We start from the raw sequence: 23,600 nt of genomic DNA on the forward strand, positions 1-23,600 counted from the left end.
AATTAATGAAAGTCCATCGTGGTAAAAAAAAAAACAAAAAAAAAACAAAAAAAAAAAACATATATTAAATTTGCTAGAGTGACCATATGTAAGGGTGTAGTTCAGTAGTGTTAAGCATATCTACATTTTTATGAAACAGAGCTCCAGACGTTTTCATCTTGTAGAACTGAAAATGTATACCCATTAAACAGCAGATTCCCCAATCCTAGGAACCACTTTTCTACTTTTCATTTCTGTGAACTTGACTACTTTAGATACGGCATAAAGTGGGATCATTCAACATTTGTCCTCTTGTGACTCAATTTTCTGCTTTTTTAAACTGTCAAGAGAGTTAATAGTTACTCTCACCCAAGGATATTTTTTAATCTATTTTTAATTTTTAAAGAGAGAGAAGGGGGGCAGAGAGAGAGAGAGAGAACAAAGAAACATGGATCAATTGCCTTCCATACACAACTTAACCAGGGATCTACAACCTAGGTATGTGCCCTGACTGGGAATCAACTCACAATCTTTTCAGTGTTTGGGAGAATGTTCAAACAACTTAGCCATCCAGCCAGAGTACCAGTTTCTTTCTTTCTTTCTTTCTTTTTCTTTCTTTCTTTCTTTCTTTCTTTCTTTCTTTCTTTCTTTCTTTCTTTCTTTCTTTCAAGTGATATATGAGGTTATTCAGAGTTAAAATAAAGCAAATTGAAATATCAATAGTATCATTAATGCATGATCATCATTAATGTATTGTAAGATCAATTAAAATACATAATTTGAAGTTTATCCTGAAAAACTTATCCATACAATTTAATCTCTTTTTGGGGTTGGAATAACTCCTAGTACGCATCTAATATTAAACTGTTTCTCTGTACCTTCACTTGTTTTTCTCTCAAAAGCAGCAGTTCCACACATAACTCCTCACCACTCTCAGTCACAGGCTGGTGTAGAAAGGATTACCTCGGCAAACCAGGTTGCCTCAACACTTCTTTCCACAACCTGCTTCTCACCACTCCCTTCCGTCTCATACCTTCCTTCTCCTTCCCGACTTCATCCCACAGAGTACCCCATATTCTTCCCCCACAGTGCCCCTGAGTGAACTCTCTTCATCTGTTGTCTCTGGTATGTCTTTTGCATATGACATTTTCTATAATTGACTAGCATGTTAAGCTCCACTCTTAGATTGTAAGGTACAAGAGGACAGAAACAATAGATCTGATATCCCCAAAACATCCAGCATTGACTCTGTTGAATTGAATCAACCCTATGAATAAAGCCCCCTGAAGAAAGAAGGTTTTTCCAATCACCTCAGGTCAAACCACACAGCATGCCTCCCATTCTAGCTTTGCATAAACCCACTGTGGATTCAGGCAGTTTGTGTAGCTGACAGTCAGCCTCCCTAGCCTTTCTCTTTCCTCCACCAGCCGTGTTCACATCTGTTGGTGATCTTCTTCATCCAGTAGGCATACTATTCAGTGCTGGGTAACATGAAGGAAAACAGCGAGGGAGGGAAGATGTTCAGGAGATAGTAAGGTCATCCACAAGAGAAGATTTCAGGAAAATGCCATAAAGTCAAGTGGAAAAACGAGAGCTATCAAAAGTACCAAATCAGCCCTATCCAGTTTGGCTCAGTGGATAGAGCATCAGCCTGCAGACTGAAGGGTCCCAGGTTCAATTCCAGTCAAGGGCACATACATGCCTGAGTTTTAGGCTTGATCCCCAGAGGGGGGTGTGCAGAAAGCAGCTGATCAATGATTCTCTCTTATCATTGATGTTTCTATATCTCCCTCTTCCTTTCTCTATGAAATCAATAAAATATATATATATTTTTTTAAAGTACCAAATCACTCCTCATCATTCCTATGTTGTTTAGCAAGATCATGTCCAAGAGGCTACTGAGTCATGGTTTTCCTAGTTGTGAAAAATAACATGGTCAGAAATTACTCCCACAGAGCTGGTCAGTCATGTTACTTGGGAAAATAAAGGATTCTAATAGCATGGCAAATTGTATCATGCTAATTGTATATGCAGAAGGAACTGCAGAAACAAGATGGTATGCTGATTAAATTTCAGAAAATCCCATTATTGAGAGATATGTTTCTTTCCATTCAGACAAGTATCTTCGGAGGACATATTCTCATTCTAAATTTAAAGTTACCAGATCCAGTGGTAAGATACAGGTAGTTAATTGGACAAAGAAAAAAGAAGAGAATGGGGGGAGTGGGAGGAAAGAGAAGAAAAGAGGAGAGAATGGAGGAAAGACACTAGAGAATCTTCAAGCATTTACAAATATTTCTAGGAGCAAGAATTCTTATGTTTTAGACTCGTCTCTCACAATAATTATTTTGAATAGACAATTCTTTCTAGAAAATGCTATGAACTTTTAAAATATAATCTGCACCTGCATTGAAGGCAGTCCTTCTGCTGTGAACATGCTGAAAAGGTGGTCAGCTTTCCTACTTGGCTCCTAAGTGCATCAAGGAAACACTGAAAAGGTACTGCTCACCCCACAGAATGTTAGCATTCCAGAAAACTTGCAAGTAGGACATGTAAAGAGAGATGTCAACAGAGCTCTATGGTCCAAAGGTAATTAAGTACAACTTGACATTCTAAATAAACAATCGATCTAGAGATTGGGGGAGAACCAACTATCAGGGAATTTACTCATTCACCCATTCATCCATGTCAACAAGTATTTGTTGAAAGCCCTCTAGAAGCCAGGTCCTAGAAATACTGCATAAAGCAAACAGTCTCATAGGACACATTTTTCAATGGATACTAGAGTTTTGCTTCAGCTCAAAGAAATATTATGCACAAATACTATATTTTGGTCTTGTCATTAAATGAAAAAGTATAGCAGACATTTGATGAACCCCTCAGGGATGCTAATTGGATTTGGTGTCACTAGGAGTAAATAAATTGGTGTTGTAATAGAGTGTACTGCCATAAATTATAACTGGCCTTCCTCATAAATATTTCAGAAAACATTCTTTAACTGAAAAGAGAAAATAAGAAACAGAATTTTAAAAACAAAATGTCTTAAACTGATATATAAAGGAAATTCGTCTCCTAGCCATTCTCAAGCAGATCATTTACTCGAATGTCAGTGAGTGCAAAGAATTACCAAACATTGTTCTCTGTCTCTACGCATTTGACATTTTAAATGTTGAGTTTCAAAATAAGTGGAAACCTGAGAAACTTTTAAAAATCTTAAGTAAGCAAAAACAAGAATATGTTCTACAAACATTTAGGTTATCATGACCCTCTTACATAGTGCATTCTAGCTTCACTGCCTTTTAAACTGATTTTTTTAAATTTTATTTTTTATTGTTTAAGGTATTACAAATAGTAGTATATATGTCTCCTCCCCCCCCCCCGCATTGACCTCCCCCAGGCCTCCCCTCCCCCCCGGCACTTGCCCTCCCTCCCTCCCCCCAGTATCTTGTGGCCATTGGTTGTGCTTATATACATGCATACAAGTCCTTCGGTTGACCTCCTAACTCCCCCCCTTCCCCCCTTCCCCCCTTCCCCCCACCCTCACCTGCCTTCCCATTGTAGTTTGACAGTGTGTTCGATGCTTCTTTGCCACTATCTATTTTTGCTCAACAGTTTATAATGCTCTTTATATTCCACAAGTGAGTGAGATCATGTGGTATTTATCTTTCATTGACTGGCTTATTTCACTTAGCATAATGCTCTCCAGTTCCATCCATGCTGTTGCAAATGGTAATAATTCCTTCTTATTTTTACAGCAGCATAGTATTCCATTGTGTAGATGTACCACAGGTTTCTAATCCACTCATCTACTGAAGGGAATTTAGGCTGTTTCCAAATCCTAGCTATTGTAAATCGGGCTGCTATGAAAATAGGGGTGCATATATCCTTTCTGATTGGTGTTTCTGTTTCTGTTTTCTTGAGATATATTACTCGAAGTGGTATTACTGGGTCAAATGGCAGTTCCATTTTTAGTTTTTTTGAGAAAATGCCATACTGTTTTCCACAGTGGCTGCACCAGTCTGCATTCCCACCAGCAGTGAAAGAGGGTTCCTTTTTCTCTGCATCCTCACCAGCACTTGTCATTTAAACTGATTTTAAACCTCACTTCACTTATAATTTCATTGAGAATTTACTGTCATAAAATTCATTGTACTTAACCCTCACTCAGATCAATTCTGTCTACTATGTGAAGCTTAAAAATCTAAGACCAAAAAGTGCTCATTGATGCATCTTTAATCAGATATTCGAGCAGTGAAAACAAACATATCTCTGCAAACACCCTCCCCCCTAGCTTTAGTTGGTTTCCAGTCACCTATACTGCCACTCTTCTCATAGTCCTAACATGGTGTCTTGCCATCCTTGCATACGCTTCCCTTTTTCCTTCCTACCTCTCCATCTTGTCCTGCATTTCTCCTCCATTTGGAAGGACCTTTTCCTCCCTCTCCACACATCCAATTTCGTCCTTCAAGGTCTAATTCAACTAGTACTGCCCATGGGCTCACAGTCTGGGGCCTGACCATGTTAACAATGATTCCTCTATTATCTTTGAATTCCTTCAACATTTGTATTTGCACTCTACACTTGGGTACTTGGCCAACTACCAACAGCCTCTGTACTTGTTTATTTCGTTTTTTATAATCCTCACCTGAGGATATTTTTTCCCATTGATTTTTGGAGAGTGGAAAAGAAGAAGGAGGGGATGGGAGGAGAGAAAAAAGAGAGAGAGAAACATCAATGTGAGAGAAACACATTGATCGGTTCCTCTGGCATGGACCCCAAAGGGGCAGGAACTGAACCTGCAGCCCCTGTAAATGCCCTTGACATTCCCAAATCAGTCCATGACTTTTGGTTCGAGGGCAAATACTCTAATCACTGAGCACACCAGCCAGGGCACAGCCTCTGTTCTTTGAAGAGGAAAAACTGTTTGAATCAATTAACAAAATATTATATCAAGCCGAGAAATACTTGACCCAATACTTATGCTTAGGTTTTAAGAAGGAAAGTAAGAAAGTCCTCATATTTACAATACCCTGTTTCCCCAAAAATAAAACCGTGTCTTATATTAATTTTTTCTCCCAAAGTTGCGCTAGGTCTTATTTCCGGAGGATGTCTTATTTTGGGGGAAACATGGTAAATGTCTGGCTTTTCTCTGCCATTCACCTTTTCAAAAATACGACTCTAGAACACAACAGGAAATACTGAACCTGAAGGGGAAAAGGCTCTTTGTCCTTCCTTGTTCCAAGTAATTTGTCCTTGTTCCAAGTATGATCTAACTTAGTTATTGAATCATTCAAACTAAACTTGCCCTAGGAAATTATGAAATGAGTAAAGTTTGCCCTTAGTGCATCTCACCTTTCCTTTTTAGCCTAGTCTCCAAGTCACTTTCTTCCCAGCAATCTCAAAGTGGAACCAATATCTGCCATCAAGATCAGGTAAACTAATCCACTCTACCAAATGTAATCTTGAGCCAAGGACCAGGGAGAATCCCTTCTCTTTGCCAGACCAAAGTTAATTAGTAAACAATGAGTAAATATTTAGAACTCTACTAGAGTGACATGAGGCAGAAAGAGTTTTCAATAAAGTCACTACTTGCTATTAAAAATAGCATTACCAAACAATAGTAAAGAAGACTATTTGAAAACTTGCATATCTTAGCTCATTTAATCCTCTCAACTCTTTAATGCAGGTCATATTTTTAATGCCTATCCTACAAACTTTTAAGATATAATCTGCACCTGTATTAAAGGCAATCCTCCTGCTTTGAACATGCTGAAAAGGTGGTCATAACCCCAACCTATTCACAATGCTCCAGTCAGTGACTTTTTAATACTCTAAGTTGGATTATGACACTGCTCTGTTAAAAAAACTCTCAGTGGTACCTAGTCTCTGAGTAAAAGACAAAGATCCTTCAGGATCTTCATTCTCTCTCTGACTTGATTTTCCATTACTCTTTCCTTCCCTGCTCCCCTCCAGCCATCCTGGTCTTCTTTCTGTCCTTCAATCACAGCAGGTACCCCTGCTTCACCCCCAGGTCCTTACACTAGCTATTTTATATGTTCGAAAGACATCTTCTCAAAGAGATCATCATCATTTGAAAATTGTCAACACCCATCTCTGTCCCCACAATATTCCCTGTTCCCTTTATTCTGCTCTGTCTTCTCTAACAGTTGTCATTCTCTTAGATACTATAGAATTTTTGTTTGTGGGCTTGTTTCTTTATAAGGTTTTATTTATTGTTTTTCCCCCACTGCAGACTGTAAGCCCCACCAGGACCTGGATTTTTGTGTTTTGTTCGCCTGAATTTCTAGTATTAGAACAACGCCTGGCTCATAGCAGGCATTCAGTAAATAGTCACTGAATGATGATTGTATGGAAGAAACTGAGTCACAGAGAGGTTAAGAAATTTGTCCAAGAACACACAGCTGATAAGAGGCTGAAGTGGGATTTAAACCCTCCCTGTACAAAGCAACTCTGAAGTAACAGCTGTGATTAAGGCTGAATTTCTCAGATGCAGAGCTTGATGTACAGGTGGTTTATTACGATAATATTTACAGGAGGAACCTATAAGAGATTAGGGGAAATAGGCAGAGAAGGGGAAGGAGTCAACAATAGTGAGATCTGAGGTGAAGTCATAAAGAGTGTAGCTTCTGCCTGATCCTACAGGCCAGGTGTCTCTGGAGTATAAATCACACTTCAACTCAGAGGCGTTATAGACTGAACTAAAGTAAGGGAGCTGGGGTTCCCTCACTTGTTAGTCACTGGCCAACAGCTGGAGATGGACAAGGCCAGTCCTCCCAGTTCTCAGTGCTTATGGACAAAGTTTTTTCATTAGCCTGACAGCAGTTAAAGAAGCTGGGTGTAGGAAGGCAAAGTAACCACAGGGAAGAGATGGAAACTGGGGGTGAGGGTAGTAGCCACGAAGGGGACACGGCACTAACATGTCTGCTATAGTGGTCCTTCCATGTCTTTCACAAGGCCTAAAATCATGTCATGGACAAAACCCCACATGATCCAATGCCTCTCAACCATTCAAGCCATATCTTATGCCACTTTTCTGTGGCGTAGTGACCACAGAATCTGTGCACCTTCTGAACTCTCCTTCTAGAACATTTCTCATGTCACTTTAGCACATGACAGTCCACTTTTGATTTTGCATAGGCCAGCCACAATATATATATATATATATATATATAATATATATATATATTATATATATATTATATATATATATTATATATATATATATAAAAGGAACCTTCCTTAAGCACTGAACCACCACACTTTTTATTTCCTAAGAAGTATTTATCTCAATCTGTACTGTAATCATTTTTTTTGTGAGTGTACCTATTGATTTTTATTTTTTGGTCTTCTGTTTCTCCTCTAAAACATTAATCCAATCAAGGTAAGGGCAATGTCTGTTTGTCCAGTTCCAATATCCCTAGTGCCTAGCACATTACAGGGGATCAAAATATCTCTTGAATGAAAAGAAATCACTAACCATGCAAAATCACAGCTGCATCTGTTTGTGTAGAGCCTCAGAAAGTTAAATTTATCCAAATAGAGAATGAGGTTGGAAAGATGAAGGACATGCTCGCTTGGTTAGATGCTACTTTTTACCTGGTAATTTCGGTATCAGATAAACCCAGTCTCTCTTCACCCTCAGAGAAAACAACACTCTTAGATACACGAATCCAGGCTACAGGCCAAGACGGACACTAACAACAGAAAGGCTTCACTGGCCTGTAATTTTCCTAGATTGGTCAAAATTGCCCAGGGACTTCAAGCAGAGGCAGCCCCGAAGGAAGCATGGAGAACCTTGTACTCTCTAGCAACCATTAACTTTCCCATTTCTCGCTTTTGTACATCGGAAGATAGTACAGCAAATGGAATGAGAAGTAGTATGCTTATCTTTGTTTCAACAGTAGAATAAAAGCAACTCTTCTTCCCAAAGCTAATAGTAATTTCTCCTCTCTTTAGAAAACACACTGCTTCAACAAACACGAATTTTACAACAGACACAAACAAAAACATGGATTTCATTTTAAGAATTCTTTGAAGTCAGAAGAAACTTCCAGTTTGTTGTTTTGACTGTAGGAGCTTTAAAGATGTATTACTGTGTCATCTGACCTGCCACCAATGACAAAGGCTCCCAATGTATGTAGAAAATTTTCACTTTTCCAGTTTTAAGTATTTCTGGTAGGGCACACCTCATTTGATTGCAGTTCACTTTCTTGTGATTCACAGGTGCTGCATATTTTTACAAACTGAAGGCAAGACCCTCCGCCAGCAAACAGATTACTACTCATTTTACTAGTATTGCCATACTCACTTTATTTTGGTGGGCTGGAGCTGCCGCTCACAGTATTCCTGAGGTAGGCCTGTAATTTCTTGGGAAGAAACACGCATCATCTAATAACTAAGAATTCTTACTTGTACTTCAATCTAAAGTTCACTCTATCCCAATAATGGGATACATAAGCACACACCAATGGGACTTCTGTCCTTGTATTACATATAAAATAAACCTAGGATGGGTTTAAATCCTACCCTTTCTTCAGGGCCAAGCTCAATTAGTATCGCTTCTAGACAAATCTGCCCAGCCCCACCGTTCTAAGTAATCCACAATACCTCCTTAAAATTCCCAAAGTACATTTCCATCTGTTTTCTCTGTCTGTCATCCATGTTAAAGCGAGTCTGCCTCTGTCCTCCAGGGCAGTGGAATGGTGTTTGGTGATGAGCAGTGCTGGAAACACACTGCCTAGCTCCAGCTCCTGCCTCTGCCACTGACCAGCCTCAAGTGAATGTATAAGAAATGCAGTTGTCTAACTCAACCGCCTCTCTATTTCAATTCCTCATTCCACGTGCCACAAAAGCAGATAGTTAATTGATTCCAGGTTTTCTCAATCAACTCAGGGTTCTCTGTTACCCCCCATCAGGAAAGAACTGCTTCCTGGTGTTGCATGTAGGCAAAAGGTGCCTGCAGTGCCACCAGCGGCACTGGCACTGCCTGGGGAAGGACTCCCTCACTGGCATGCTGTTCCTGGCACCGCTGGCCTGGCCTCACTGAGCTCTCAGCTTCTGCTATTCCTCATCACCACATCTCTCGTTACGCTGGCCCTCAGGGTTGTTGTTTGTCCCTTCTGCCTATCTATAGTCAGAGTGGCATTTTCCTGGTTATTTTAGTATTATAATTTTAAAAAATGACAAGCTTCTCTTCTCTACTTATTCTCAAACATACTCCTTCTTTCTGAGCCCATATAAACATGTAAAAAGCTGAATAAACCAATGCACCCTTACTTACACACACACATACACACACACACAGTGCCAGAGGGATTTAAAGGAATATAATGAGACAGTATTTTCTGTAACAGTTTTTTCAATACTAACTTTCAATACTTGTTTATCAAAGTCATAAATGTCGTCATGCTAGTTGCAGCTAGCAGTCTCGGCCCCATTTCTTCTGCCACCACACTCAGCCCTGGGCTCCTGGTGTCTCTATAAACCAGGGATTTATACTCGGCCATAAAAGAAAGGAAAGCTTACCAGCATTGATGGACCTGGAGAGTATTATGCTAAGTGAAATAAACCAGTCAGAGAAAGACAAGTATCACATGATCTCACTTATATGCAGAATCTAATGAACAAAATAAGCTGATGAACCAAATAGAAACAGAGGCATGGATATGTAGATCAGACTGACAGCTCTCAGAGGGCAGGGGGTTGAGAAACTGGATAAAGGAAGGTGAAGGGATTAAGCAAAACAAAACACCACATAGACACAAACAACAAGTGTGTGTGGTGATTGCCAGAGGGAAAAGCGGGCAAGGGGAGGTGGAAGAGAGCAAAGTGGGTTGGGGGCGGAGTAAATGAGACCGGGAAAGACTTTGCTTTGGGCGATGGGGGCACGATGCAGTGTGCAGATGATGTTTGGTGGCGTTGTACACTTGAAACCTCTGATTTTGTGAACCAATGTCACTCCCAAGAAATTCAATAAGAATAAAAAAATTTAAATTAAAAAAAAATTCGTATGAGATTTTTGAATGACATGGAGAATTTTTTTTTCTTTCATAGGAAAGACTATTCACAGGCTAATTGGGTTATAAAAGTTACTAACTTTGTAAAGCTTTGGCAAAGAGTGTTGTGCTTTTTTGGCTATTTTTTCTTTCGGCTGCATTGAGATACAGTGGGTATATAGCACTGTATAAGTCTAAGGTGTATAGCATAATGACTTTCATTTTATGAGTATTGCTTTTTAGAGTGTATATTTTTAATCATCACCAAGTCCCAGGGGGTTAGAATTCAATACCACTACTGTAACCTTTCCTCTGTTTCTTGGGTCTGTCCAACTAGGAACACATCAAATGGATGGCTAGGGTTTGGCCATGAGAAAGACCTGTTGACTGTGTTTCCATTAGTTATACTCCATAATGAGAACAAGAAAACATGCTCTTGACTTTGAAGCTGAAATGTTTCAGTTGGGCTAAAACCCCAACTAGAAATTTGAAGATGGAGAGATGTGAACTTGTTTTTAAAAAATGAGGTAAGTGTATAACTATACATCCATGATTTACCCTATACAGAGTTACTACTTACTAGTAAGGAACAGCAATAAACACAGCACAGGGTAATGGGGAAGAAGGACATATATGTAATACCTTAATCAAAAAGAAATTTTAAAAATATATGGTAATAAAGTTGTACTTAATGTTGACTACTGTGATTCCTACATGGAGCAGTTATATGAATAGTTGTAACCAATAATTAACATTTAAGTTAAGCAATAAAGGGTTTTTTTTTTATATTCTGTATTTTCTCATGGTGATAGTCAGCCCTGTATTTTATTAAAATGTGTAAATAAAAAATAAAAATAAAAAATAATAAACACAGCACAATGATTGGTTTAAACTGCCAGCAATTGTTTATTTCTATTCTCTCCATTTTCCAGCTCTCTGGCAAGTGTGTAAAAATTAAAGGAGACTTGCAACCTGGATTATGCTTGCTCATCTGCCTTGCTCTGCTTTCTCTGCAACCTAGTCTGATGAACCTGATCAGACAGGTTTTAATCTGGCTGAGATGGAGAAATCCGATAAACTGAAATTGAACAAGGCCGAAATGAAAGAGGAAAATTCACAGCCTCCCAAAGAAACAATTAAAATGGAGAAGCCAACAGGTGAATTCTAATGAGATGTGGGGCCAATATGCACTGTGTATATTCCACAAGCATTGCTTTCTTATTTCAACTTTTGGCTGTTTAACTTTGTTAAGATGCAAAGAGGTTGGGTCAGATTTAAATGATTGTGTTGCTCTGTTTCACATCAAAGAATCACGAACTACTGACAAGAAAGACCCAGGCATGGCTGAATAGCAGGGAAGGAAAGGTACCTGGATGATTGGGTGTTGGGAACAAAGTGGATTTCAAGTAGAAACCAAGCTGGTCCGAGGTGTCCTGCAGGCTGTAACATGCAGTCTAACCAGAGTCCCATTTTTGTTGTTGTTCAAACGGTTTTAATATGAGAATGCACACTTTTAAAAAGTATGCAAATAAAATGTTTTAACATGTTGAAAAAAATGCCAAAGGACCCAGCTTCACACTCATGCATCACTTCTTCGTGCTTTCACATTCTTTGGAGATAAGAACTGATGTCGATGCAAAGATAAATCATGACTGACAATATAACAGTACAGTTTTGCTGTAGTTCCAGAGTCTTGGGATGTGGTGAGTTATAGAGCATCAAATGTCCCTAAACAGATCCTGTCTCCTTCATCTAGTCTCTGTGAGCTCAGATCAAATTAATTTCTCAAAGTTTTCGGTAGCCTTGGCAATAGAAATAGATAATAATATTCACACCATAGGGTACTGCAATAATTACTTAGGTGCACCGGTTAATTATGGAGGATTTTGTAATCAAAGAAAACACAATAATTTCTAGAGAAACATTAAAAGTGTTCTATTCAAAGTAATGTCCATCGCTAGCCACACATTCCCTCCATCTTTCAGGTAATTTGTGGATACCGCCTCAATAGAACTTTTCTTTTTCTTGAGGCAAACCATTCAGAGACCCAATTTTCCAATTATTTGTGCGTTTCGAAGTGCTGCTCAGAAATGTGTGTGCCATTGATCAGAACAAGTAGGAATCTTAAGGAGTAAGGTCTGGTGAATATGGCGGGTGAGTTAACACCTCCCAGACAAGATCTTTTAACGTGCCTTTAACTGGTTTTGAAGTGTGTGATGGTGTGTCATCATGAAGCAAAATTACTTTGCCATGTCTTCTGGCACATTCTGTGTGAACAAAGTGTGGTTCAATTGATTATTTGTTGTCTGTAGTGATCAGTATTAACTGTTTTACCTGGTTTTAGAAGCTCATAATCCACCCCATCTTCCTGATACCACCAAATGCAAAGTATTGTCTTCTTTCCAAGGCAATTTGGCCCTGCAGTCCATGTTGGTTGTTGACCTGGATCAACCTATGATTTTGTGCATTTGGGACTCTCAAAATAAATCCACTTTTCATCGCCAGTCACAATTCGATGCATAAAAGAGTTTCTTTCATGCCATTGAACAACATTTTACTGGTGACGTTTCAGTTTTCCATTTTTCTTCATTCAGTTGATGTGGCACCCATTTCCTTCCTTTAAAAATCTTTCCCATTGCTTGTAAGTGATCAAAAATTGTTTGCTGAGCAATATTTAATCTTTCTGTAAGTTATTTTTTAGCTTGACACACATCTTCATCCAATAATGCTTGTAATTGTTGGTCTTCAAACTTTTTCAGTTGACCTGATTTCTTTCACATTGAAATAATCATTTTTAAAGCATTTAAACCAGCGTTCACAAGTATCTTGAGATGGAGCATGTTCACCATAAGCTTCCCAAAGTATACAATAACTTTTTCTTCAAAATAAAGTAATGAATTAAAACTTCCCGCAAATGCTCCTTTTTTTGGCATGAAATTCAACATTTTTAAGTTTAAAAATATCTATGATGTTAACACCTTCAGCAAATTTGACACATGAAGTTTTGAAGCTTGCTGTCAATATAACAAAATATCAAATTGCATATATATCAACTTATGTGTAACTCCATCTATTGAAAAAAATCTGCATTATTAACCGATATATCTAGTAAATTAAATAAGACAGCATAAACCTGGTGATTGGTAAGCACTCAATGAAAATAACTATTATTATTGTCACTATTCTTGATTTTATATGGCCCAGCCTCTTTGGGCAGTTGATACTGTTTCTTTCTGCATCCCAGTTTGTTTAAAGTGAGCTATGCCTTAATTATGTTATCTAAACTTAGTCTATATTCACAAAATATAGGCCAGTATTGCAATCTTATATATCTAATAAGAAAAGTAAAGGTACATTGAATATGCTGTACATAAATTTAGTTTTGAGTAAGTGAAGTAAGTGAATTTCATTTACATGTAGAGAGCTAACTGCTCCCTAGAAATATCCTCCTTACCAAGGTCTGTCTCTCAGTGAAGTATTACATTTCCCTTGAAACACTTGAATACTGCATTTAGAGTGAATAACAATGTTATAATCCTGATTGCAATTTACTGTCTATCATTTTCCAGGCTATTTACTATGCGTTTTATATGATTTTACATTATCATCATAAAAACCTTACAATGTAGGTATATTAAGTACACATACACACACACACACACACACACACACACACACACACACACACACAGAGAGAGAATCTGATGTTAAGTTATACTCCCAAGATCAAACAGTATATGACTTTAAAAGTCTATAAACCAAGTCCCTATTACTGAAACATCTGTGTTTCATTCCACTATCTATATTCTTACAACCTCTAATTGATGGTAAGTATATATGCATTAGTCACCTATGAATCTCAAAGTTTTAAAAAGCCTATGCAATGTATGGCTAAAAATAGCAATAGCCCATTAAACTAGAATTGATAGAGTAATTGAAGTGATTTTTCTTCTGTATGCTTAGTACATACTTAAGAGATGTTTGTAGAACAAAATTGAATGGGACAAATTTTAAAGACTAGACATAACTGGACTTTCTGCTCCCAGAAATCTTCTTCTAATTGATACCCTAGAACAGTGGTGGCAAACTGCTGCTCGAGAACCACCGCTGTTTGCCGCTCTGTTGACCAATGAGTTTGCAGACCACTGGGATAGAGGTTTAATCCCAAGGAACAATAACAGCCTGCAATTATTGGAATCGAGAGTCTAGGTCAGTGGTCGGCAAACTCATTGGTCAACAGAGCGGCTCGCGAGCCACAGTTTGCCTACCACTTCATTTGGAAGAATACAAATTGAAGTAAATGGAAGAGACTGGCAATAAACTTGTAAATGTTTCTCTGAATTCCTAGTTACTGGTAATGCCATTTGCCTATTTTGGAAGAATCAATGCCAGGTCTCTTGAATTCAGTTGGATCTTTACTTAAATTACTTCCTTATGATTAAAAATCCTTTTACCCATAATTCTATTGGTTTTTCTTATTCCTAACAGTGATGTAGAATAATAAGTTATTATTTTATATAAATTATTACTCCAACTAATTGCATCCAGGATAACGCTATGATTGGGGTAGCTTTATGACTAATTTTTATACATCACTAACAGCAATTCATGACCTATATACATCAAGCAGAGTGGAAGGCTGCATGCTTTGCTACTTCCTGTTTATATAATAAGCATCAAGACTGAAATACCAGACTTCTCCATGGTTTATGCATTAGTGGCTTCAGCTTTCCCTTAAACTTTGAAGATGATCACAAACATGTAGTACTAGATATTCTCCAAGACATGAACTTACAATTTCTTTAAAATCCTGTTACAGGCTATGAAAATCATTATCAAAGTTTAGGGACGTCTCCCAGGCTTTCTCCCATCTTATAAATCACATCTCCTCATATCCAAGTGGACAAAACTTCCCACTAACAACTTTTAAGCTCTCTCTTCATTCCCATTTTTACTGAAATTTACACCAGTTATTTTACCAGAGTATCTTGACATACTTTCCCTCATGTATTCATTATTCCTTTCAGAGATTGATGGGCTCTTAAGATTTCATAACTCATAAATCAATTAATTCACTTTATACATGGCTTTCAACACATTAAAATTGTCAGTATAAAAATAGACATCTGATTATAAAGCAAACATTTCTGAAACCTTCCCATGAAATTGTTCTGATCAGCTCTGCAATCCTTAATGGTAAAGTTTTATCTAAATGGGTAGAAGCTCAGAAGCATTGATAATGGCATATCATTACTAAAAACATATTGTATTAGGGAATTTATATGTATGCCAAACATTTATCTATATATGTATTTCTTCTTGTTTTTAAAGTTGAATGTTTCCCTACTTTTTAATAAAAAATTATCTCTAAGAAATATGGTTTGATTTTATTGTGTGGCTTTGACTAACGAGTCTTCATAGCTTTCCTTTTTCTATCAGTTATTTTATAAAGGAACCATTCCTCTGGACTCCCACTTTATTCTCCTTGGGTAAATGCATTGTCACAGCAACTCAAGACAAAAAAGGAGATACAAGGACTACTGTGTGACTCCAACTCATGAAACTAGATTAAATGACAAAGACGGTTCCACAGGGCAGGACACTGGAAGGGTATTATCATCCCAGCATGATGAGAAAAGACATCACTTCAGCTCATGTTTCTGGCCAGAGCATCTAGTTTAACCATAGGTCAAGTTAGACTAAGTTACACTTTTCAAAGATGAAGATCAGAGGGAGGAAAGTTTAAAAAGGTAGGTTGGGTCCATACTAGGGAATCAATAGTATTAGTCTGGCTTATTGTTTTAAGACTGCAGAGTGATGTTGAATGAAGAGATTACCTTCAGTCTTTTGGCAGATATACAATGTGAATTCCTTAGTGGCATGCAGAAGCAATGCAAGGAAGTTACATTTAATAAGTAATGAGCTAAGAAGATTATATTTGTTTTAGTGAAAAATAGAAATTCACTGAAGTTTTGAAGAGCAGAATATTGTAAATCAGAGTTGTGCTCTAACCTGCATTGCATTAGGTAAGTTAGAGAGAGATATATTAGGAGTCAGGAAAAATGGTTAATAAATTATTAAAATAATATAGAAACAGATAATAAAGACTTGGTCCAGGGTTATTAGTATTAGAAATGGTAAGAAATGTAAACACAATAGGCCTTTCCATTGAAGAGAGATATACACACGTATAATTTGAGACTGTTTACAATAAATAAACAATATAAATGATACAAAATAATTTTAAATATTTCAACATTAGAAAAGTCCAAACCGAGTAGCTCAGTTGGTTGGAATGTTGTCCCATACATCAAAAGGTTGCAGGTTTGATTCCTGGTTAGGGTGCATACCTAGGTTGAGTGTTCAATCCCCAGTCAGGGTGCACATATGGGAGGCAACCTATCAGTGTTTCCCTCTCACATCGATATTTCCCTCCCCCATTCTTTCTTTCTCTCTAAAATCAATTTAAAAAACATATCCTCTGATGAGGATTTTAAAAAAATTAAAAAGCAGGAGAAAAGCCAATATTAGAGGAAAATGTTGAATAATTGGACTAGACTAGAAAGTTAGCACAACTGAATCTAAAAATTAGCTGTGAGTTCTATGACAGTCTAGATAAATAAAATAAAAATTAGGGAAAGAGGTGAAAATGTTGGATTATATAGCTCCCAGCTAATATAAGGAGATATATCAGTGTTCCAGGAGAGATACTGAATTATAAAAGAAATCAATCTCATAGTATTATATTTTATTTTTAATATATTTTTATTTATTTCAGAGAGGAAGGGAGAGGGAGAAAGAGATAGAATATCAATGATTAGAGAGAATCATTAATTGGCTGCCTCCTGCATGCCCCCACAATGGAGATTGAGCTGGAAACGTGGGCATTTGCCCTGACCAGGAATCGAACCATGACCTCCTGGTTCATAGGTTGACCCTCAACCACTGAGCCATGCCAGCCAGCCAGGCAAATCTCATAGTATTTTATATAAGGAACACTAAGATCACAATAAACTACATACCATACTAGCTATTTGCTAAAAATATATATAATCTTCATAAGCAATGTCTTATATTAAGAACCTATTTCATATCCAAACTCCCAATTAAAGTTGAAGACACTGTACCATATACCTGTGATGATATCTTTACAGAAAATGGGAGCAATAAAACCCAAATAATGAATTTTATAATGACTTAATTTGATTCTGAAATAAGGCTTAGAAAATAGGAATAGGTGGTTAGTTCCCTAGATACCTCCTACCCAAACACTCAGCACATTCATGCTATCAACTCTACAGCCATACAGATAACATGGTGGGTAAGAGCTAGGGGCATGGACTCTGGAATCAGATAGTCTAAGTTCAAAACCCATTTATTAGAGATATTAATGAAAGCATTGTCAGCCGAGGGGCTGTTGATGCCAAATGCAAAGTGTTCACAGGCCTGAGGTAATCAGGAAGGAAAGGGTCCAGGATAGACTACACTTTGAGCTGGCAAGAAGTTCAAAGTCAATTGCCTGATACATTAACTATTTAAACTACTGCCTGGAGGGAGATATGAATAAGGTATGGCTCCACAACTGGCTTTCTCAGTTTGACTTTGAAATATATACTTCCCTATTTTTAGGGTACCAGATGAATCTAACTGTGAACATTCCCATCATTAATCTAGTCTAAATGATTTATTACCTGATTTTTTAACTGGTGTTCCTATGACGTGTTACAAACTTGGCATTTTGTTAAGACAATTGGACTGACTGTACCTAATTTTAATTGGATTTTTGACCTTTCAGGATCCAGTTTAGCAGAACTGATATCTGATTATGAGTATTTTCAGTAGACTTATTAGTCTGACTTATTGTTTTAGAACTGCAGAGTCATGTGGAATAAGGAGATTAACTTCAGTCTTTTGGCAAATGTATACAATGTGAATTCCTTAATTGCTACTCAGAAGCAATGGAAGGAAAACATTTAATGAAATATTTTTTAAAGGCTGTTATCTTGACTATACGTATGTAGTTCAAAAAACCACCAAACTAATTCTTTGATTCAAGAACACTAGGGACTAAATGAAAAACAATAGCTGTGAGCTTTGCTTTTCTTCCAGATCAAGTTATTTTTGCTTGCTAATACAATTTCCTGATGTTGAGTATATGTGCTGCCTAAACAAGCACAGAATTTGCTGATGTTTAGACTGAAAAAACAGTTGATGTCAGTTGACTTCATCTTATTTTACACCTCCAAGTCCCTGCCCCTCCAACATTTACCACCTTGGTTCCAGCTTCTCCAATGGAGAGCCAGTGCATATCTATACCTCTCTGGCTTTGCTTAAGCGGTTCCGTCTCCCTGGAATGCATTCTATGCCACCACTTCCCATCTAGGGAAATTTCATTCCATGCTCCCATAATACAATGCTCATTCCTCTGTGATAGCATGTATTATATGTCATTCACCTCTGCATTTCCAGCCCTATATTTGCTCGGCAAATAGCAAACATTAGATTAGAAACAGCAAGATACAAAATAGACAAAAATGAATTACCGACACAAAGAAGAAAGAGTTAAAAGGGCAAAGAATTAAAGCAACTTGGAAGAATATTATGGACATAAGATATACATATTACAATATTTATGTACATATGGGAAAATATGTTATTATTCAAAGAAAAAGATCATAATATTCTTGAAGTGGGATTTCTACTCCAAAGAAATGTTTAAAGACATAATACAATAAAACTTCCCTAATGAAGAAACAAATGAAGAAACAAAACAAAAACAGTTCATGGCACACCAAGAAAATTAGTTAAAGAATGGTCAGCAAGACATATCCTAATTAAACTACTGAATGTCAAGAATAAAGAAAAAATTTCCCAGCAAATACAGAAAAAAATTGTCCCACCTCAGAATTCTCCATAACACTCAATTCCACAGACAATGGAGCAACGTCCACAATGGAGCAATGTCCTGAGAAAAATGAAATTTAATTTTAAAATATAACTAACCTAGATGTCACTTGAGCTTAAAAGTCATTGACATATATTCACAAGCATGAAAGAACTCAGGAAACACAATATGTATAATTTCTTCTAAAAGAAAAAATTATATGCTTGACAATGCCATCTAACCAAATAAAAGATAACTAAAAATAAACTCAAGAATGGAAAAGCTAAGTTAAAGAATTGGTAGTGAGCAATACATCTGTTTAAATAAATAGTAAACAACTAATGAAAGCATGGCAGCAAAACTAAATGTGAACCCCAGCTGATTTGGCTCAATGGATAGAGTGTCAGCCTGTGGACTAAAGGGTCTGGGGTTCAATTCCGTTTAAGGGCATATGCTCAGGTTGTGGGCTTGACCCCCAGTCGGTGGCATGCAGGAGGCAGCTGATCAATGATTCTCTTTCATCATTGATGTTTCTATCTCTCTATCTTGCTTCCTATCTGAAATCAATAAAAATATATTATAACCCAAATAATGTTAAAACAATCACATAACTACAAGGAAGTGGTGGGGGAAGGAGAGCTGTAAGAAAGTTTGAGTGCTCATTTTCCTAAACTTTGAGTGCATTGTGTTTTGAGTAATTGAGCTTGGAAGCAGTATTTTACATAATTCTAAACTTAAATTAAAATTAAAAAGCATTCCCTAAAACTTGAGACCAAAATAAGCAAATAAACCTGTGCAACTAAGACTTGGTAGCATAACTATGAAGAAAAGAACTTACGTATAAAGAGACTTTAAAACATAGTAAATTGACTAAACATACCATGTTTGACATATCTTAAAGATAAAAAAAAACTTGCAAATAAAAGTTCTTACTCTGTTTCTAATAATAATATTGTTGGTCAAATTGGCATTGTGTATTGTGATAAAACGAATGAATATCATGTTAATGTCACCAGGAACCAGAATTTTTTGACACGTTAGAAAATTATACAAAACAGAAGATGTCAAAGAAAGCCCCTACAGTGTCCAGATTTGAATAGAAAGTGTCAGTATTCTATATAACAAAGAGGTATTATGCAAATTGACCATCACACCCTCATAAGATGGCTGCCTATGACCAGGCTGGCAGGGGGTTTAGTGAGGGAGGACCAAACGACTGAACAAACAGGCTGTGTGGGGCAACCAGGCCAGCAGGGGGTTAGTGAGGGACAACCAAATGACTGAATAAGCAGGCTGCGTGAAGCGAACAGACCAGCAAGGGGTGAGGGGCAGTTAGAGATGACCAGGTTGGCAGGGAGGTGGCAGTTTGGGGTGATCAGTCTGGCACGCAGAGAGAATGAAGGGCAATCAAGCCAGCATGCAGAGGCAGTGAAGGGTCATCAGGCTGGCAGGGGGTGGGGGGAGTTAGGGGCAATCAGGTCAGCATGCAAAGGCAGTGAGGGGTGATCATTCCAGTGGGGGGGAGGAGGAAGAGTTAGGGATGACCAGGCAGGCAGGCAGGTGAGCGATTAGGAGCCAGCAGTCCTGGATTATGAGAGGGATGTCTGGGATCGGGCCTAACCCAGCAGTCAGACATCCCCTGAGCGGTCCCAGATTAAAGAGGGTGAAGGCTGAGCTGAGGCGACACTTCCCCCATGCATGAATTTCATGCACTGGGCTTTTAGTACATTCATAATTTTACACACACACACACACACACACACACACACACATTTTCAGCTCTATTTATTGGTCTTGAAATATAAAGAACTCAGTAGCAATGTGCACCCACAAGGCCCAGATTATAATCTCTAATTATCATTTCTAATTCAAAGGGAATGAGAGCTCCTTAAGTACAAACTGCAGGTCTGAGACAGAAAGTACACAGCTTAAACATGGAATGTCTTGTCCTACAAAAAACAAAACAAAACAAAACAAAACAAAAACAAAAAACAACAACAACAACAACAATAAAGCCTAGCTAAAGCATGTCAAAGTCTCAGGAGCCAATTGAAATGCCACCCACTGGCCAAGAAATAGGATAATTGGAGCATCGGTTAGAAAACCTGCTTCTGTCTTCCGTTGAAGTACTGAAATACTTCAAATGTTTTTAAATCCATGAGTTCATAATAATCCAAAAATTGGGGGGGAAGGGGGCCGGGGAAGAAGGAAGGACCATATTTGAATGTGTTAATTTACCAACCTATTTTTAAAATCAGTAAAGGGAAGTAACCAAGCGTATATTCCATCTTTCTTATATGTGTCATGTCTTGAAATAATTAAATAGTTGTTGGGGGAAAAAAGTTTATCTTTATATGCAAGAAATAGTCTACCTACCAAATAAAATCAGGATAACATTATTTGAAAGTACTAATGAGTTAATTAACGGATCTAGAAAATGATCATCAATGGCTGCTAACATCTCAAAGGGAGAAACAATCAGATATCATGTGCTTCTAACTGACACATGTAAACTAGCCTTGTCAGAAAAGTTGAATTTACATGGGATGAAGTTCCCATGTTCCGTATACCAATTATCAGGAAATAGGACAGAGGAACAAGTTAAAAGAAACCATTAGGAGGCAATCAGCCAACTCCAGAATGTAGTACATTTTACTGATTAGTTTTAGCCATCAACTGCAAAGGGTGGTAGGAAGGGAAGGTGGGACAGAGAAGAGGGTATGGACTTCATTACAATTCTGATTTCCTCTAGTAAACTGTGTGGGGTAGGGGTTTGTGAAACAAGGAATATTTGAACATTGACTGGATATTTCACATAAGGAATTATTTAATGTTGCTTTAGATGGAATAATGACATGGTTGAGTATGTATGTGTGTGTGTGTGTGTGTGTGTGTGTGTGTGTGTTTAAAGAGATCCGTATTATTTATATAGACATGCTGAAATATTTATAGCATGAAATGATGTGTGGGATTTTCTTCAAAATAACCTGGGTCGAGGGGAAATATGAAGAGTTTGCAAGTGAAATTCACAAACTGTTTCAAGTGAATGATTCAACTTTTGTATGTTTATAATCTATATATATAAAAGGCTAAGTGACCAACTGTACGTCCATCTGACCGTCCAACCGACCAACTGACAGGAACATGAGGCACATTGGCAATTTAAAAATAGATGTTGACTCCCACATGTGAGATACATATAAAGCTCTAGCTGGCACCAATGGCTCAAGTGTGTTTCGATCTGTCATTGTTGATTGTGAATTTGGTTGACACTTCTATTATAAAGAAAGGGAGAGTAACAATATTAAAATATTTCTACTAATAAATTTCCTTTCAATGTGCACAAATCCATGCACTGGGGCACTAGTTTTCCATATAAAAAGTTATAAAAACTTGGTTGTGAAGCTAGACCTCAAAAAAGAAATAGATACATGGAAATTTCCATATGCAGAGTTACTTAAGAAAGAACAACAGTATTAGAGGGGGAAAAAACTACTGGTTTATATAAGTTGCAAAATTTTTTTCTTTCATGCATTATACTAAAAACATCAGAATTAATTGAAAAATATAATACTAAGTAAAGAGGAGAAAACGACTCCACCCAAGAAACAAACGTCACTTAATTCATTTAGAGATGAAAGACATGTGTCTGCAAGAAAAGCTGTGATTTCTGTAGATATGTTATTCGGCTAATAGTTTCATATTGTTAATGACCACCTGATTAACATCTTCATATCCTTTGTTTTCATAGACAAAGAAGTCTATGAATGATCTATTGAGTCCTTAAGTGAGTGATCTGTAGAATCCTTTAGTGGTACCCAGTAAACATCCTACACCATCTTGCTGGTTTCTGAGTCTTAGCAAGAAAGGGTAGGAGAGAAGCACAAACATACACTGAGTGGCCAGATTATTATGACCACCTGACATTTGTAGGCAAATTAGCCATGCATCATATGGGATATGGTAGCTGAAGGCCTGTTCAAACACTTTTGCTGTCTGCAGTTACCAAGATAAAATGTCTCCAATTTGCATAGGAACACAAGGATTGGACAGTCCAGCATTGGAAAAAAAAAAAAAGTCATGTGGTTCGATGAATCCCGTTTCCAGTTGCATCATGCAGATGGCAGACTAAGAATTTCACAGAAACAGCATGAAAGCATGCACCCTACATGCATAAGTACAACCCTTCAAGCTGGTAGGGGCAGTGCTATGGTTTGGTGCATGTTTTCTTGGCATGATTTGGGCCCTTTAATTCATGTGGAACAACATCTGAATAGCACAACATACCTAAGTATCATTGCTGATCAAGTTCATCCTATCATGTTGATGGCGTATCCCAATGGAGATGGCTTCTTCCAACAAGACAATGTGCCATGCCACGGTGCTCGTGTTGTGCAGGAGTGGTTTCAAGAACATGAGGAGACTTTACCTTGCTTAGGTGCCTCCCACCATCACTAGATCTCAATCCAATGGAGCATTTGTGGGACAAAGTTAAAAGAGCCATCAGGCCGCTGGTTCCACAACCATCAATCTCTCAGAACTGGACAGGGCTATTCATCAGGCATGGTGTCAGATTCCTCGCATCACCTTTCAACATCTCCTGGAGTCAATGCCAAGAAGAATTGCCGCAGTATTAAAGGCAAAAGATGGCCCAAGGAAGTACTGATGGGTGGTCATAATTACCTGGCCACTCAGTGTATCCTCTTCTAGCCCCTGCTCCT

The 23,600-nt window shown here is 37.7% G+C and overlaps 1 long non-coding RNA gene across 1 annotated transcript in view; it reads right to left on the reverse strand.

Moving 5' to 3' along the window:
- LOC311628999 overlaps window positions 1-23,600 on the reverse strand; it is a 201,475-nt gene that overhangs the window by 48,461 nt on the left and 129,414 nt on the right. The window lies entirely within an intron of this gene.

This window comes from Pipistrellus hanaki, assembly GCF_964339955.1.
Source record: "Pipistrellus hanaki genome assembly, chromosome: 10".
In the NCBI taxonomy this organism is placed as follows: Eukaryota; Metazoa; Chordata; class Mammalia; order Chiroptera; family Vespertilionidae; genus Pipistrellus; species Pipistrellus hanaki.